General features: G+C 42.6%; 1 protein-coding gene across 1 annotated transcript in view; it reads right to left on the reverse strand.

Annotated features, from left to right (window-relative positions):
* LOC132259617 (uncharacterized) overlaps positions 1 to 18360 on the reverse strand; it is a 46927-nt gene that overhangs the window by 14466 nt on the left and 14101 nt on the right. Inside the window, exon 2 of the mRNA XM_059757325.1 lies at positions 5519 to 5645. The gene's annotated coding sequence lies outside the window, so the exon portion shown is untranslated. The remainder of the gene's footprint in view (positions 1 to 5518; positions 5646 to 18360) is intronic.

Below are 18360 nucleotides of genomic sequence, written 5' to 3' on the forward strand. Positions count from 1 at the left end.
TTTTTCCCACCAAATCTAATTCTTCAGGCGCGGCGGATTTCTCTCAATGTGACCACCCAAGAAGCGAAAAACTCCGTAAATTGCCTGGCTTGTCACACGGAATCTTCGGGTCCATTCTCTGGGCTTTTTGCTCTCAGCATGCTAAAGCGGAGTCCATTTCGATGTCATCGCTGAATGAAGCACTAAATTTAGAGGCGAAGATAGGGAAATGATAGTGAAAATCAGCTCAGGAAATTATCAGGGGGTGAAGAAGCCACTTTCACTGACCATTGACCTCGATTCACCAGCGAGATGCGAAGGTTTCCGGTGAAGGTCGTGCAGAGATGAGCGCGCGAATGCGTTTCGCGGCCTTCTGGCTAATTTAATTTATGATTGGTTTCGAAAAGAAAGCCATAAATTTAGTCATGTGTGTAAATTTGGAAAGATGCCTTTTGCCATTCAAAGCGTTTAACCCTTATCTTGTGGCGCGAATCTAATATACTCTGCAAAATCAACTTGATTTATATGGCATCTCAATGGTGCTTAAGTTTGTCAATTCCTTCCTTTGATTCAATCACTTTTACTTGCAACACAATTCCGCGACTCTTTGCAGATTTCCATCGATAAGCCAATTCATGTCCATTTATGGTTCTCTTGGACCAAAAGTGCGCTCAATTGTGCGCGATAGAGATCTCCAGGTGATGCAGAACAGGCAATTAGTGGCGTTTTTGGCAAATACAGTGACTTATTGGCGTCGGTGGGTGTGTTGGCGACCCCTCGGCGAATGTCCTGATGGAAAGTGTTAAAGAATTGCCACAAAGGCCAACAGCAAGAATGACAATTGTGTGATCAAGTCTTGGCAATAATGGGCATTGCAGCCAAAGAAACAACATTAGATTGTCGCGCACACAATTGCCGCATGTATAAATTGGTCTCCCTTCTGCCATTGTGGAATATTAAATACAGCATACATTTATTGTAATCATAACAATAACATAACAAATGTTCCTAAACACACACCAACCCGCCTCTGGGATGTTTCGTGGCGGGGAAAGAGTGCTCTCTCACATCTCTCTCTCTCTCTCTCGGGATGTTGGCATCGGCGACAGAGGGTATTATTACCACCATTTTCAATGCTATTCAATGCAATAGAACTCTGTTTTGTTCTGCTTTTCTCCCATGCTCCTTTCCGTTCTATGGAAATTTATTCATGGAGCAATATCGTCTGCAAGATGACAAGAACTAACAACATCCATTGAGCTTTGTTGGCTCTCTCGGTGGGAACTTCCTCGCGCGCGCGCGCAAGAAAGTCCCAATGTGTGCCTAAGCAAATTGCAAACCTTAGAGAAATCACCACCATTTATCACTGCGTCTGATAAGCATTATCTCAAGGTGACTCCTCAATTCCACTTCCCCGCTGCACAAACACGCGGGATTATCTCTCAATTATCCGCCGGGCGGCGAGATTGGGGGCGGAGGAGGTGCAAAAATGAGCTCAGCGCGTAATTACAAGACATCACTTGAGCCCCAACTCTGGGGCTGCGCACGGAGCCAGTTCTCAGCCTAACGAGCCTGTATTGTGCTCCGGGTCTCGCCTCGCAGACGATCTAATAATAGTTGCTCTCTCAGATGGTGGAGGTGGACCCAAGAACCACTGCTGCTGCTTTTCTCCCAGCTCTTGCAGCTGCCGTTGCCGCGCAGTGCAGCAGAGTTGATGCCACGGAGGCTTTAGATAAGATTCCGCTGAGCAGAGTTTGCGGATCTCGTTGCATCAGGTGTCATTCGTTGAGAGTCGCGATTTGAGTCTTCCCAACACCTTGTGCGTGGCGATTGCATCACAATCACAGTCTTTCTCCCTTCTTAAAATAGCAGCCAATGTCAATTTCTCAGTGATTTTCCTGTCACGAGATTGTGATTATCATAACCCCCCATTGTTCGCTAATCTCGCCTCTCTAATCTATCGCATTTGCTCATCTGTGTGCATGAACGGCAACGCATACGTGAAGGTTTCTCAGAGCGTCTTATCGATGAACGGTCTAAAAGAGCGCATTCTTCTAATAGATGACCCGCGAGAAGTGCCTAAGAATTTGATAATTTTCAATTTCACTCGAAAGCCCCGTCAATTTTGATAATAGCAGAGCTTGCGCGAATTCCTCATCTCATTTTTCACATTTCTTCGGCAGCAGCTGCGGAACTATGCTGAAAGTTGGCCCTGAAACTCACCATCCCGCATTCATGAGCTGGGAAAAGAAAAAAAGGCTCGTGTGCAATTTTGTATTTATTCATGAGTGGTTCTTTCTTTTGCCATATATTCCACCCATAATCATCTCTCGGGCGGGAGAGAAGAAATCTCTTATGGTGAGCCTCTTCTAAACATATAGAATTTGCATACAAAATAATAACATGTGTGCGCCGTTTTCTCTATATGCGAGTGTATAAAAGTTCTTATGCTGATTTGTTACTTTTTCTCCTCACATTAGGTCTCTTTTTTTCCCCTTGCGCCGTCCATGGCAGACGCACAAACACACGTGCATTTACGGGAGATGCTTTGGCAGAAGAAGCAATTTGTCCATGTCTCGAATACAATGACCTTTCTTGATTATGTTATTTGTTATTTGAATTTTTACTATTAAAATCGCGCACACAGGAATTCTCCACCGCCACAAATGGCAACGCGAGTGGTGTAATTCGTCAATTTTATGGTTAATATTGCCATTTAATTTCCAGCGAGGAAAATTGAGCAATGCAGAACGGATGGTCGCTCGAGATTTCTTTTCCATCGCGCGCACACAGATTTCCTTATGCGATAGTGTCCGGCAGAACATCGTGTTATTGACTTTTTAGGATCGCGCGCACTTCTCTATTTCCCTCCACGACTAGCATTAGATCAACTTTTGATGATTGTACGAATTGCCAGACGAATAAACTCTGTCACTGTGGAGAAGACTTTGAGCGTGGACAAGCAGAAAAAAAAACGCCGTGAGTCAGAATTTGAGATGAATTAATTTTAACAATCCAAAGTGAATCCCGAAGAACAAAAGAAATCACACACTCAGATCGAGATTCTGTCAATCAAAGTCACTTTGACGGGTGTTTCTCTTTGGGAGCCGAAGAATTAGGAACATCTGGTCGGGCATGATATGCTAAAATGGCTCAAATGGCCCTAATCGTGACAACTTGACTGGCCTATCGATGGCCGTTTTGGGCGATGGCGGTCCAATTCACGTGTATGAGGACACTTTAGGCGATGCTGAACTACGTCAGCGTGAAGCTCTGCGGGGTTTTCCCCGAAGATTCTGCACAATTCTTTCATGAAGATGATCGTCAATTTCTCAACAACACTCAAGCATTATCTCAGAGAGAAGAGATCATTTAACGACCATTTTTCTCGTATTATAATGCCTAAGAGGCGCACTTTGCCATCAATCATACCAGGAAAAGTTCCTCATCTGCTTAAGAATGGACGTACAGTGATTCCAAATTCAATAAGAACACACACAGAAACACTGGGTAATTTAACTAAGACTTTTCACTGTTCTTATTTCCCTTGAAGCAACTGTAGATATCAAAATTTCCAGTGCCGTATGAATCGAGGAAGTAATCGAGAGCTTCTTCTTGTAATTGAATCTCGGTGAGAAATATCAATTATTCGATTTTTTCGACATCACAGACACTCCTCATTGTGATTCTAGGCGGATGCCGAGAAGATCTCTCGCCTTGATTAGGTGTCTCGTGATTGATTTGGCGGACTTGTGGGATTTTTCTATCCATCTTACATAACATTTGACCCACACTTCATCAAGAGGCGCATCCATCACGCATCTGCGCCTCAATTCCATGGCGAGATTCTCTTGATTAAGTCCAATATTTACACTCGAACCCGTTGCGGTGCAGTCCGCGGGACGTAGACAGATGGTGAGTTAAATTACCTTTGCACTCTCCTTAGAATAATATCAAATGCGTGTGTTTTAGTCGTTGGGCGCGCGATGTGAAATGCGGTTGTACCGTTAAGTTTAGGAATATCGCGACTACGCCGGATTAGGGAGATGAGAGAGCAATAACGAGCATGACACTCTTGCACACACTCCATTGGACACACTCTATCGCCGAGGAAGTCGTGCACACACGAAAATGCCCACCCTCCAGCCATGAGACACCCACAATTGATGACTCTCAGCCACTCTGCACTCAATTGAAATTAGTGCCTCTGATAACTCCGGCTGTGCGCGGGAAATTAATTGAGAAAATGATTGCAATCGCGACTTTCCGCATTCAATTCCAGCCAATTGCGTACAATTTCCCATCTGCGCGAGATCAGAATCTGGGAAAATTGAGGATAACACAAACCAGGACACTTCCTTCACAATAAATCCCGTCAATCTCTGTCCCAATTAGAGCGGAAATCGCTCTCTCTCTCTCTCTCTCTCCTGAACATGACAAAGAGACGCCAATTGCGCGGGGAAGAGTAATTAAGAAATCGTGATTTATTGAGTGAGATTGCATGTGAAATCTACGAGACACTTCTTGCAGAGGTGATGGTGTCGCAATTGGGTGTCTCGCAGCCTTTTTTCACCTTCCCAATCAATTGAGATTGTAAATAGAACGAGGCGTTCGGAATTAGTTCCAGATACACTTTCACACAAAACGACCAAGCATTTAAAATTGCGCGCTCCATTGTGGAATCGTGGCGGCAATATTGGCAATAGTTGGCAATCATTAGTGGCCATTTTTCGCGCAATTGCCATTTTTTCCGAAACCATTAGAATTCCATCATCACATTGAGGGAGCATTCCAATCAACAGGTTCTCTCTCGTGGCTCTCTTTGGGGGAAGAGAGACACAGTGCTCGAGATATAGGCATAGTTCCAGGAAGAGGCGAGACCCACAATCGCGGATCTTGTCACGAGAGGGACAAAGGTCCGCTCGAGGTTGATTCACACAGGGAATTGCAGACCGAATATCACTCGAGAGTCCCGTTTGGCTGCCCAGCAGGCACTCAGTGGTCGTGATTTGTGCGATCTCTCGTGAAGAATCGAGCAAGTCGCAAGTTCAGAGGAGTTCCAGCTCTGCCTTCCAGCACGATTCGCACGTGGAGCTTCCCGGTGACCCAACATGATCTCCGCGGGAACGCAAGTGCGTCCCGAGATGACCATCGATTGCCAGGGCATCGAGAGACATGATAATTTACAGTGCCGCGAGAGAAGGCAACGCACTCAGACTTAAATAACAGATTCGACTTCATCTTCAATACTGACTTCAAGAGACTTGCAAACTAATTCATCTGATTGCATACGCAGCAGAAACATTGGACTTCTCCTCAAGTCGCCGGACTGAGTGTGCACGAAATACAGTTTCTTGCGAGTGTGTCTCGTTATCTGAGAGTCGCTTATCATACTCCCTTCGATATGCGCTTTTGTCTTGGGCAGGTGGTTTTTTGCAGAAGAAAAACCCACGGCGTAATAGCCATATCCCAAGCATTGCAGATCAAATGAGAATATATCTCTGCTTTTTGCCCAGCTTTTTCACCTCGAATCACTTACACTTTAATGGAAGAGCAGTGTGAGACGCTGAGAGTCCTCCAATATGGTCTGATTTACTCCACTCATCCGCGGCGAACTCATCAGTTGTGCGCTGAACATGGATATTTAGCCATTAGCCGGTGAACGCCTGCAAGAAGAAGGCAGTGAGATCTCCGCGAGAATGGCCAAAGTGGCGAATAGAATTAAATACATATAATGAATACAATTATTTTACATAATCATTCAATTACCTAATTGCTCGTCATTTTTTAAATTCCCAGCGCAGGTCAATATTAAATAATAACAATATACAATAATTGTTAGATGCAAAGGCATTGCAGTCATCCTGCGTCGTCGGCCAAGATGAATGCAATTGCGGGTAAATTAATAAGTGAATCACACACAAACCTCTGATTTTATATGGCTTGTAACATTGTGATTTTCACGCTCTTGCGGTATATTGATGCACTATCGTTAAGAATTGAGATCGTGCTTAATGGTAAACCGGATAAAATTATCTTTACGCTCTTTCGTGCCTTTATTTAGTCTATAAAACGAAGAACGGCAAGATATGTTCCCGATGGATGGAAAAGACGAGAATAAAGTGCATCTCGTATCATGAGATTTATTTAATTGTGTTTTCCTCTAACTAAACACTTTCTATTTCAGTGTTTTTCGGTTCTGTCTAACATTACACTCAAATCTTACTAGATAAGATTGCACCTGAAATCACTGACGTTCATTCTTCTTTATTTTGCCCTAAAACCGGGGTTATCATCCCAAATTTCGACTCCAGCGATAATGAATACCTCATTGGGAGTAACAATCGCCGAATTTGAATGGTGTGTGATCAATTCGCACCGCTAATAAATTAATTATGAGACGCGCAGGTAAACCGCGAATTAGTCACGCCGCGTGACCTTCTTTTTGTCCTGACCGCACATCAACCGATTCACTCGCTGGGGTCACTCAACTGCGCCCATTTAAATACCATTATTTGGTTCAATGGCGAAGAAAAGGAGGATAGTGGTGAGCTTTCATTTTCACCATCTGCAGAAGCGTCCGAAAAAGACCTCTTGAAAGGAATCCACACTCTTTTGAATCTAATTAAGCACTCTCTATGGTGGTGTTCGTGGCAAAAAGAGCCAAGCTCTAATGACTAGAAATAATTCAACTCTTGTTTGAGTTCATGATCGAAGGAGAGAGATGAGAAATGGAGAGGAGGTTTTTTTCACCGGCGCGCAATGGAGAATAGCAAAATCGCTGATTCAAGAAAATCATTAAAGAAGTCTTGTAAATTTTTAACCTAATCGAATAGAACAAAGTGATAAAAAAGAAGTGCTGAGGAGGTGAAAAAAGACGCACAGGGCAAAAACACACAACAAATCATTCCAGTAGCCGTAAAAATCCCGCGAAGCCATTCAACATGTGGAAGAGACTAAAGGTAATAATCGAAAGGAGCAGACAAAACGATCAAACGAATGCTATTGAGCTGGCGGAATTGGATTTCTTTTGAGACACACTCTGCGTAGCCAATGACTCTGTGCCTCCCTTTCAAGCACCATATTTGCCATTTCATCCCCGTGAACTTCTATGGCTTCACAGCTTGATTGCCTCGCACTGCGGCTAATCCGGAAATGATTACGATCAAGCTGCAAATTATAGTGCTTTTTTCCTATTGCTTCCCTACTTAATAGGTCCACCATCTCCTGAATCTACAAGTAATTTCCTCATGAGCTCCATGCGCGCGATCTTGAAGATCACGGCATGATTGCAGAATGATGGCACAGAGAAATCCCCAAATTTACCTCAATGAAGATCGCATGAGATCATCAGATGAAATCCTCCGACAAATTGGCATGGAAGTGAAGTAAGAAGTCTCTCTGCTTTACGACCAAAGCACATGATCATTAGCTCTCAAAAATAGATCGTCAATTGCGATCCAGGAAATGTACTTGCGCGCGCAATGATCATTTCGTGAGAAGAAAAGGAAGCAGCAAAGCATTTTTAAGAATATTTATGCATCGATGCTGAATTCCCCACATATTTTCTCACTTATTTCCTGACTTTTAGCATCCAAAGTCAAGATCATGGGAGATCTATAGCGTGAACTATCATAACACAGCGATGAAAAAGCGACTATGACATTGTAAATGGTGGGAAAATTGGATTTTATTTATTCAATGCAGGGAAGAAAAACACCATCGCGGCGCTATAAGAGCGATCTCCAGTGAAATTTATGGCTCGATAGAGCGCTGCAGCATTTGACATTTTCACGATGCAATCATAAAAGGTGTTTAAGTGTTACACGAATTAGATATATTTTGTACTTCAGCCTCTTGGCGGGAATCGAGAGACACTTTTAAGTGCACGCAATGGCCAATATATCACCAGTGACACTTTATAGGCCTTTCTGTGCAAATTACGCGCCGTGGCAATCCTTTTGACTGATGGTGGCTCTTAAGAGGTAAATAAACTGATCTTCTTGACTCGCGATTTAGCGTCCTTCGGCGCGCTTTCTCGAAACATTGCGCACAGCAAAGGTTAAGCTTGTTTTTAAAGCTTCGAGGAAGCGCCATTCACAATAAAGATCATAATTACAATCGTAACCTTTTCCATTTTTTTTAACGAGACTTTATCGTTTCGCCAGTGGAATTTAAATCTCCCTCAGAACTTCGATGCTCTAATATTTCTGCAATCCTTCATAGACTCCACACAATTCTAGACACTTATGACTTGTTCTCAATCCTAAATATTGAGAAATAGTGTGCAAACGTTGCAATTTTTACACACTTCTAACTTAGAGTCGCGCGGTATTTATTGGCGATTTGCATAAGAAAGCTGCTCTGCAAATCGATCGACCAGTTCTCGCGCCCCACACAAATTACAAACTCACTGACCGAGAGATTTTTGCGCACTGCAAATGTGGAAATTTCCAATAAAAATGGCAATCTGAATACTTGTGCGCTGGATTTGGTGAGGTGACAAAAGAGCAGTTCCGCCACTCTGGCGTGTCAGTGACCAGGCAAATTATTTAATCTCTCTCCGCTGAGGTGCGTCGACCTCATCCTCAGGTTTGTCAACTCACGCCAAATACTGCACTCTGCGTGTCATCCACATTTTTGTGCTCAGCTTCGGCGTCAAGCTTCGATAATCCACTTTGGCGCTAGACTTTGTTTACCAATTCGCTGTAATTGGCCGCGAGGCGCGATGATTGTGCAATTTGTTCTTAAAAAGCCAATGGCAACACTTGAAGCCTCGAGGCACAATGCGAGGCTGATTAGGGCGCGAAATAAATTGGCGACGGCGGGTGAAAGAGACTCTCGAGGAGCGTCACGAGGATGATGATGACTTTTAAATAGCGTCATGCTTTGCCATCGCACATGATGATGATGTTTAAATTTTATGCTTTATAATTTATGAAATTTAGAAAATAATTATATGATTTACTTGTCATCTTTTGTGTTACTTTTCTCTCTGTCTCGCGCAGAATGCACACAATCTTTATGTCTTTCCAATTTCACACATTGTCTCGCGGCTCGTGAAATGCTTCCTTCCCTTGCAACGCGTCAAATCGGTGGAAAATTATTTCTAAATTCCTCACAACTCGCGAACCATCGTCAGTCCAACCCGAAAAAAAACCCATCCGCGACTTAATGCAGAATCATCACTCGCGAAGAGAAAACGGTTATTGGATAAAAATGTTGTAATAATGAAGTCGAAATACGCCAAAGTCTTCCTGGATAACAGTCGCGCGGAGTGTATTATTCTCTCTCCGCGCAAAGGCAATTCTCTTCGAAGGTCTCTGAACCATAAGACATACCGAAATACTTTAATAATTAATAATTCCCTCCATCACGCGAAGGTGAAGCACAAAATTGCCATTCACACCGCAAATCTGCAATCTAATGCAAATACGAGATTAACTGCAAGTCTGTCGATTCGAGAGACTTTTGCAAGATTGCTTCTGGAGCGCGAAACCATATTCACATGTTCATTTTCATTTTCTCGTGTTCGTGTTCCATTCAAGCCAGGAATTCGTTGCCAAAATTCAACAGCGCAAACTGCACAAAGAGTCCATTAAGCACAATCAATCTCGCGGGCGATTTTTGGCATTGATAGCATCGGTCAAGACTCAATCGAGAAACACCTTTTAGAGCTAATTGTGGTGATCTTCGGCCAGAACCCACGAAAAAGCATGGGCAAAAGATCGCTGAGCAACGGTTTCAGGCAATCATTTACGCGCCTTGCGTTTTTGTGTGCAATAATCAAGAGGAAACAGGTGACAAGTTGGACTAAAAAGAACCTATCCAACCAGTTCGCGAGCCAACTGCCCAACATGGACAGCGGTGAACTTTGATTTTAATGCACTTGCGACGGCGGAATTTATGATTCGGTCCAATTTCACTGTCTTTTAGGAAAATATCACGTGTGCATAAACAATAAAATTGCCATTTGATTTGGAGGAAGGAAAAAAAAACGTGTTGTGATTAGATTTAATTAAGGAAACTTAATTCGGTCAATGCGATCTCTGTGTGTTACAATGTTGTGGAAGACACGGAAACACTCTCGTGAGTCAATAAGAGGCGTACAATCTCCACAATACATCTCATTAATGCCGTCTTTTTTGCCGACAACTCTCGCGCTTTTTTTCTCCCAGGGGAACACCACAATGGAACCACAAAATAACGGTGCGCGATGACGCTTCGCGGAATCAACGCGCGCGGCCGAAGACATCCCATGAGAGGTGCTAATGCCGGCGAATCATATTAAAGTGAGATTTAAATATTTTATCAATTAAAATGTTTTGAGTGCCGCTGCTGGGCTTTTGCCGCGCACCGCGTCAACAACAATAAATCTCTTCCCGCGCGAAGGTGTGACAAAGTAGAAATTGATCGCCAGATCACGATCCTCACGCAATTGCATCTGATCCTTCACTTTGACATTCACCGGAGAATTCCTCAGTGGATTTGCCATGATCACAAACTCCCGAAAAACCATCGTAATCCCGCATAATTTTGCCTCTTAAGCGCAAGAGCAGGCAAAAAACCGCGCCTCTCAAAGTCAAAAGTATTCCACTTTAGTTCCCGGTGTTTTTACAGCCCATGTCGAAAACTTTCGTTGGTGAGCGTCAAAGAATACTCTTTTTTTTGGTATCTTTGGGCATAAATTCACATTTTTACTCCGCGAGACAGTTATTTAATCTTGTGGTATGGCAAAAAATCAAATACGCGCGTCAAGAGAATGCCGCACAACACGTAACACTTGAGGAGCAATTGATTGTCATGTTGGCTGTCTTTGCCAGATAAGATGCTGCAACAGCGCAGTTCTTCAAAAAGATCCCATTGATGGCTTTTCTGGCCACTTATGCAGACCAACACGCAAGGAGTGCAGCTAATTATTGGCAAAATGTTGTGGTTTGTTAACATTCTGTTAGCAAATTCGTGGTGGTTAATTGCGAATAAATTACCCGGCAAATCGGAGTTTTAATAACTGAAACATCACTCATGTTCGATGTTTTCAAAGCTGCATAAACAATCATTTGAAAGTTGCGCGCACCATTCCGAGAATCATAATGTTATGTGATCACATCACTGATGCCAAACATTGCAATTGAGAAGTGCATCGATGCCTTTATTCACGTGAATCATCAACCCTTCCACACATCCCGAAAGTCCGCGAGAAATATGCTTCAAATCTCTTGTCACGTCCTACATTTTACCAGTGTTATTTCAACACGTGATGAATTGGTTCAATTTTTTCCACCAAATTTCAGCATAAAAAAGCCACTAAACAACACGAAAGCTGCTGAGCGGTACTCATGTTGTAAATTTAATCACCACCAAAAGAGTCTCCAGAGAGAAGATCATAAAGTTGAACACTATAAATCTCTATGGTGATCTACTCGAGAAAATTTCCCTCATCAGGTGCTTTTTATCACCTTGTCATGCGCGCATTTTTAGTCACTATTGCACCACATTTTCCGGCAAAAAGTCATGCACAGAGAGCTTTCAATTTCTCCTCCTGGAGATTGTTATCTCACTCGCGATCTCTTGTGTTGTCATGGAGGCTGCGATGCCCCTTCTGCCCTCACTTCTCCAGATAAATCTCGGCGCGCGGAGAAACTCGGGCTCGTGAGTGATTGTACGCGGCAGCAGAAGCGCCTCTCTCTCTCTCTGGGATACTCTCATTTTCATCAACATGATTTACTCTTCACCTAAAGTTGGCGAAGAGTGTTTGTTTATGGTGAAAAACAGGAGAGAAGGAGAGAGTGTTTTGCGACCGATCTTATTGTGCAACGAGGAAAGGTCAAAAGCTTAGCTGAGCTGCACAGACTTTTTTTCATTGCTCGAAAATTGTTGCTGTGTGTATATAATATTGAAGAATGTTTTGAGAAAGGAGCGAAGAAATTACCAATTTCACTTTTTACCTTTTTCACTTTTGCACTGAATTCATGAAATTTCTTATTCAAGGCGGGTAAAAAGCCAATTGACCATTTTGGACACTATCCCGCACCTTTAACTTTCATGTCAGACCTTTTTCCCATCACTCTTAGTGCCTCTAATGTTTGAAAATGGGCAAAATGCAAAAAAATGCGACATGCGATCTTGGTGGCAATTTGCCGTCAAATTGCCTTCGCCTGATGGGCTTTTTTCGGAACCTTTCTCCGACATCACATCGCGTATAACACACCTGAGTGATGCAATAAAGTTTCACCGATATTCTTCGGGAGCGCGACTAGAGAAGAACTTTCCAATTTTGATTGAAGACACTCTCATCGGTGATGTTCAAAGGCGGGCATTTGACAAGAAATCAGCTGCGCCCGTATTTCTCGGTTCATAACGGCTCCCAAGTCTGTCTTCTAACCGGTAACCAACCCATATTTCTGCCAGCAGACCTCCAAGGAGAGACGCCGAATTTTTTCGGCCGCAGCCAGAGTCCATTAATCACGCAATGGAGCACTTTTCCGAGCGCCCCGCGAAAGTCTGCCGGTGCACAGACAATGGCGTTCAGGAGGAAATGTGACTGCTTTTTTTTCAAGATCTCGGCTGCCAGACAATGCCAATTTTGCCACTTTGCCAGGGCATTTCCTAATCATCGCAGCGCGCGACTGCATTGCGTGTGGGAGACTATTTATTTAGCATTAGTCAATAAAAAGGGGGAATGTCGCGTTGATAGGCTGTTGGGGAAAAAATGGTGATACACACCTTGAGCAAAAGAGAAAATTTATTGTCATTCCGCAAAGACAGTTCGCGGGGCGCGGAATGGAAATTGAACAGATTTACCCATTCAATGTTGCTGCCGATATTCAGAGGCATTAGATCAGAAACGAGGGGCGAACAACTGATCAAAAGACCATTCAATTCATTGACGACTTCTGTTTTCTCACTATTTAGAACGAAATGTCTGAGCGAATCTATCGATTTCGAGGAAGATTTAAGACGAAACGGCATCAGACTAAACGTTAACGTTCAAGAAATAATAAAAGGACTCTCCTAACACACAAAACCTTTTTATTTCTCATTCAGAAACTTCGGCATAATAAGGAAATAGCACAAGTTTAATAACTTTGTATTTGGAACTCATAAAAAGGCATCGACAACGAATCTTTAGCTATAAAAAAACATGCAATAAAATCGGTACAACACCTTTTAGGGATAAAGAAATGACTTTAGATAGTCAGTCAATAAACACTCTTTTGCACTTTACTTAGACATTTACCATATACAATTAAAGTGTTGTTAGGATGTCAAATATCTGTCAAACACCCCAAGAGCTGTAAACATGAAATTGTGAAAACACATTAAAGTGATTTGAAATCGCATGAAAAAGGCGCAAAAACCACTGCTAAAATTGCCTTATTATCGCGATTTACAGCACTCATAAAGTGTTTATTAATGCATAAATTATAATTCCATTTAATTACTACGTGGCTCAGGGTGATAAGGCGTCGATCGCGAGCCCCCTGACGAAACTTCGCCTCCGGTGCAGAGCTGCACACACGTCGGCTTCACACATTGGATGATTTGAATAATATGCGAGCCTCAAAAGTTGGGCTCAGCCTTGGACTGACTCACATTGTCGCTAGAGCTTCGAATTGATGATTGGCTTGTGAAATTGCAAAACGAGTGGAGAAAATACGAGATTTCCTGTCACCCAGAAATCGCTGGTCTGTGAAAAGTGCAGACGCTGGGAAGGATGAATTATAGCGTGCTCAAAATCAAATGGATGATTGACTGTCTTGATCTGCTGCCAGACTTTCCAGCCGTGGAGGCGACAAAAGGTGGAAATTTATATGCTCCTTTGCCAAGACATCCATGATGGTGAGGTGAAAGAATAAATTGCGCCTTTTAACACTCTCTCAATCTCACATTGAGCGATATTTCGAAAGTCATGAGCGCGCGCACCTTGCAAATATCTCCTCATTGAAGCGCCCAATTGTAATGGCGAATGCTGGAAACCTTTGCAGAGTCCCGCAGCATTCAGTGGTATTACGAAAATGCCAATGATTGTAAGCAATTTATATGTCAACAGGTACCTCACTTGGGGCATGCTCTATTGACAAAATGAAAATGGATAGATCGCGCTGATAAGACGGGCAAGAGAGGCGCAAGCAAGCCTCTGCAGATTGATTGTTTGATTGCAAATTCACGTGAGAAGTACAGCATTTCCATTTTCAGTGCGCCCACCGCGAAGATTCACTCTCTGGCTCTTGCGCGAGGTGTAAAGTAAAGTGTACGTCTCCATTTTTGCGAAAGTAAAATTCGATCGTGACTGCGAGATTCAAGACACACGGCAAGGGGTGTGTATTTCACGTAATAATAGCATTTGGCATTTCTATGGCGCGCTCTTCAGTGACCAGAAATTGTTGGAATAGCTCTGGTTATATTTCGAAAATAAAATTTATTTATGCACAACTCTAGAATTTAATTTTCTAGTAACTCAATATCACCCCATGTAAAATGCATAAAGTGCATTTTATGCTAGATATTGTTGCATAGTATCAACTTTTCCTATGACATTTCACTGCACCGCGCATGAGAGTTTATCTTCTGGACAGAAATTGAAATTGTCCATGAAAATGGTTATTAAAGTGTCATTTCTCTGGCTACTTGCAAGGCTTCATGCGGAGTTTCAGGGCAAAAAGTGCCACTCAAACTCGTGTGGTTTTTCGATATAAAACCACCAGTAAAATGATATCGCTGGGGATTCAATTGCACACTCTGTGCTTGTCATCCCAGAGTGAAAGAGTGCAGGGAAAAAGCTTCTCTGGGCGCGAAAGTTTAGATGAATTGCTTCACAGCTGAGTTGTGTAATGAATACGGATTTGAATTGCGCCTCGCTTTTTGGCTTGACAATTTTCCACACAGAGGAATTGTATAGATATTGAGGTATTTGGAGCTCCATGTCAATTGGCAGTCGCGGCGCGCGCGAGTTGCAAGGAGACAAGTTTAGTGAATGTTTCGCGCTTTTCAACCACACTGGGCCAATGTTAATAATAATAATAATTCATGCACAGAGCCAAAAAACGATTTTCAATCGAGTTGCACAATGCAAGTCGCTTCGGCGATGGCATCAGCAAGAGGCACGAGAATGCTAGAGAGACGCCGGAGATTTTGGAGAATGTCTCAAAAATATGTATTTCGGTGTGGAATTTCTTGGAAAGACAGCACGAAATACAAGGAAAAAAACATCTCTTGTAATGACAATATTGATCGTATTGTGAGCCATTTAAGGCAATCTAAAATTCAATTTATTCACCAGAATGAAAGAATCATGGATTTTTATTTCCTAAGGTCATTGTGAGAAAAGCACTCGATGAAATCCAGTTCTTATACAGTTTTAGAGTTAGAGAGAAATGTTGAGGATTTCCCCAAATGCAATATCCTCTCTATTTCACGGCATTTTATTAGTGCGGACGCGATAAGATCTGAGGCGTTGGCTGAAGAGGCACACAAACGCCGAGTGATTTCTCAGTCGATTCGAATATGGATAATGGAAGTGGTAGAAAAAGAGTTGATAAGCATCTCTCGAGAGGAAGCCCATCAATTTGGGTGTATTTTTTCTCTGGGTCACACCTTGTTATTCAAAAAAATTACACTACACGTTTCGGTGCGTGATGAGGAGGGAAAAAAATGCGCAGCAGGAATTTGTCAAAGGCGACACAAAGAGAGAATCTTGCTGAGGGAGGATCATCCGTGGCATGTCCTCATCCCTTCTGGCCACTGCCATTATCCACACTACATTATCACTCCCAAGGCAAAAACACGGAGTTGCAAAAATTGCGAACAGGCACGCGATGAAAGTTTCTGTGTGCGCGAAAAATATGGGAAAGTTCTCAATGCGATTCTCATGAGAATTCCTGCGGTGTGTGTGTGCTGAAATATTTCCATATACATATCCATTGGTTAAGGAATTGGATGCTTAATTGCAATCCTCAGGCCTTCTCTATTGCTTCTTGCACGCCGCGCGCGCTTCCTGGATATTATATTGCGACCAGCACACGAGGCACTTTTCCCGAAAGCCGCACAACATGCGAAAACCTGAGCGGAAAATACTTTGCATGAGCACAGATTTAATTACACATCACCGCCGCATACAACTTGTTAAACTTTCCCAACTTTTCCTTCGCCAAACACTGGGATTTTCCGTGTCTACCACTCATAATGCACAGCAGGAGAATTTCGGTCACTTGAGCGCTTCTCCCGCAATTCCTGCCGTGTTTGTGGAATATCCCTATCGAAATTTATGTGCGAAAACAGCATAATTCAATCTCCAACACATAACAACATATATAATGATACTATTCTCCAGCACACCTGCAGAATTTTCGGCAATTAAGAAAGCTCATTTTCACCCGGTGATTGCAATTGAAAGGGAGCCAATTGAATTGCCACACATGCCAGGAAGTTTAGCATGCTGCAAAACAAACATCACAGCCTGTGAAAAGGTTCGCATTGAAGAAGTTTTGCCATGGAATTGAGGAATTCTAATTAGAACAAATAAATTGAGAAAAGTTTTAATTATTCTGCCAGCGAAACACAGTCAACACCATGAAATGTCCTTCAGCGGATGCAAAACTATAACATCTCAATGTTGCTGATCATTGACCTGTGGATGTTACAATGAGAGTATCTTTTCCTGTGAAATCCCAGACATGGCTTGCTGAGTAAAAACTGTGGAATTCATCTCGGGAATTCCTTCTAGACCTCATAACGCGTCTTACTTTATTCGCCAGCTGCACATTAGAGTATGATTCACATAAAAAAGCACGCTAGCTTCCTTTTTATACGCGCCATACATTTACTGCAAATGGGGGAAAAGTCTCATTTGGCGTCTCTCATTCCCCACAAATCGCACTGAATTACTCCAATATTCAAATAGTGTATAAATGGCTTTATTGAAGAATAAAATTGCCCACAATCCTGGATAAATTGTTGCCACTCGACGCATGAATATGCATGTCGTGAGACTTGGAGAAGATCCACATATCCACGCTTGTCTCTCCTTTTGCAGCCAAAATGGATAAATAATTAATTAGGCAATTGTGAGAGCAAAAAACAGGCACACCAGGCAAATTGATACACCGCACAATTCAATTGCAAGTGGTAAGAAAATGGAAGAAATACAGGAGGGTAAGAAAATTGATATGCGTGAGAGAATTAATTGTCAAGTTGAATGGCTTCTCCTTCACACTCGATGGACTTTACGATGGTTTATTTTCCACCACACAGGGCGTTTTTCTTTGCTCCTCTCCACATCGCTAAATTAGTCAAGTAATTTTACATCAAACTGTCTCTGTCAGTGTCTGTGCACAAAAAAGCACAGCGCGCGATTTTTTTATGTGAATCTCGTTGTCTTCCTCGCTTTGTTTGACAACAAATTGAGGAAAATCCATACAAGTGTAACGGCATCTTGGCAATATTTCTCACCGACTTTTCACTACACGAGAAAATCTCTTCAATCTGCTGCTACACGATCGTGTCTTGCAATGTGACAAGACATTACCAACTATTGCATTTGACTGAGAGACGAATTTCATGCATTGTATGGAATTCACACGGAATTTTCTAGGCTTTTTTGTGTGCACAAATTGAATTTCTCTAAATTTGTATTGCAAATATTAAGAGATTTGCGCCAGAAAGCACTGCAAAGCTGTAATAGCTGAGCGTTCTTTCTGAGAATCACGAGCTATTTCAAGCCAATAAGCCTTTCCATGCCGCTGAGTTTCATGCGATGAACGGTCAGAAGAGAGCTGATCGTGTGAGACAAGAACTACTTGAGACCATCTAGCAAATATTGGCACAGAGCCACGCATGTTTGACGACGGCTATCCAGGTAAATACTCAGAGGCACAGCTAGATGTGAAACATTGTCACCTCTCTAGACTAAATTTAGCCGGAGAATCACACATAAAATTCGCCATTCCGCTCGAACATGCTATTAAATGGGTTGTTCATTGCTCTCGACGATAGAATATGGATCACGTACGGATTCGTGCGTGGAAGCAGCGGCAAATCTCAGGCAAAACACTCGGAAGTTCACCTCCGTGGTGTGTTTAATTAATTAAGTATAAACTCTTTCAGACTGCCGCTGAGCTGCAGGTAGGCATAAATTGATTTTTCTCACATATTGCGCGCTCAATTTCCCCAAAAACACAGGTGAGTAATTGAAGCTGAGCGACCACAAATCGCCTATCAATCAAATGGTGGGGAGTTGAGTTGAAAAAAGTAGGTCAATTTGGCAGAAACTGATATATGTAACAGAGAAGTTAGGTGCAAAGCATTTCTTTTATCATCCAAATAAATCAATCGTCAGGTTGAATAACGGACAATTTGCCTACGCTAAAACTCTAAGACGGA

Source organism: Phlebotomus argentipes, unplaced genomic scaffold (assembly GCF_947086385.1).
Source record: "Phlebotomus argentipes unplaced genomic scaffold, Phlebotomus argentipes genome assembly scaffold_18, whole genome shotgun sequence".
In the NCBI taxonomy this organism is placed as follows: Eukaryota; Metazoa; Arthropoda; class Insecta; order Diptera; family Psychodidae; genus Phlebotomus; species Phlebotomus argentipes.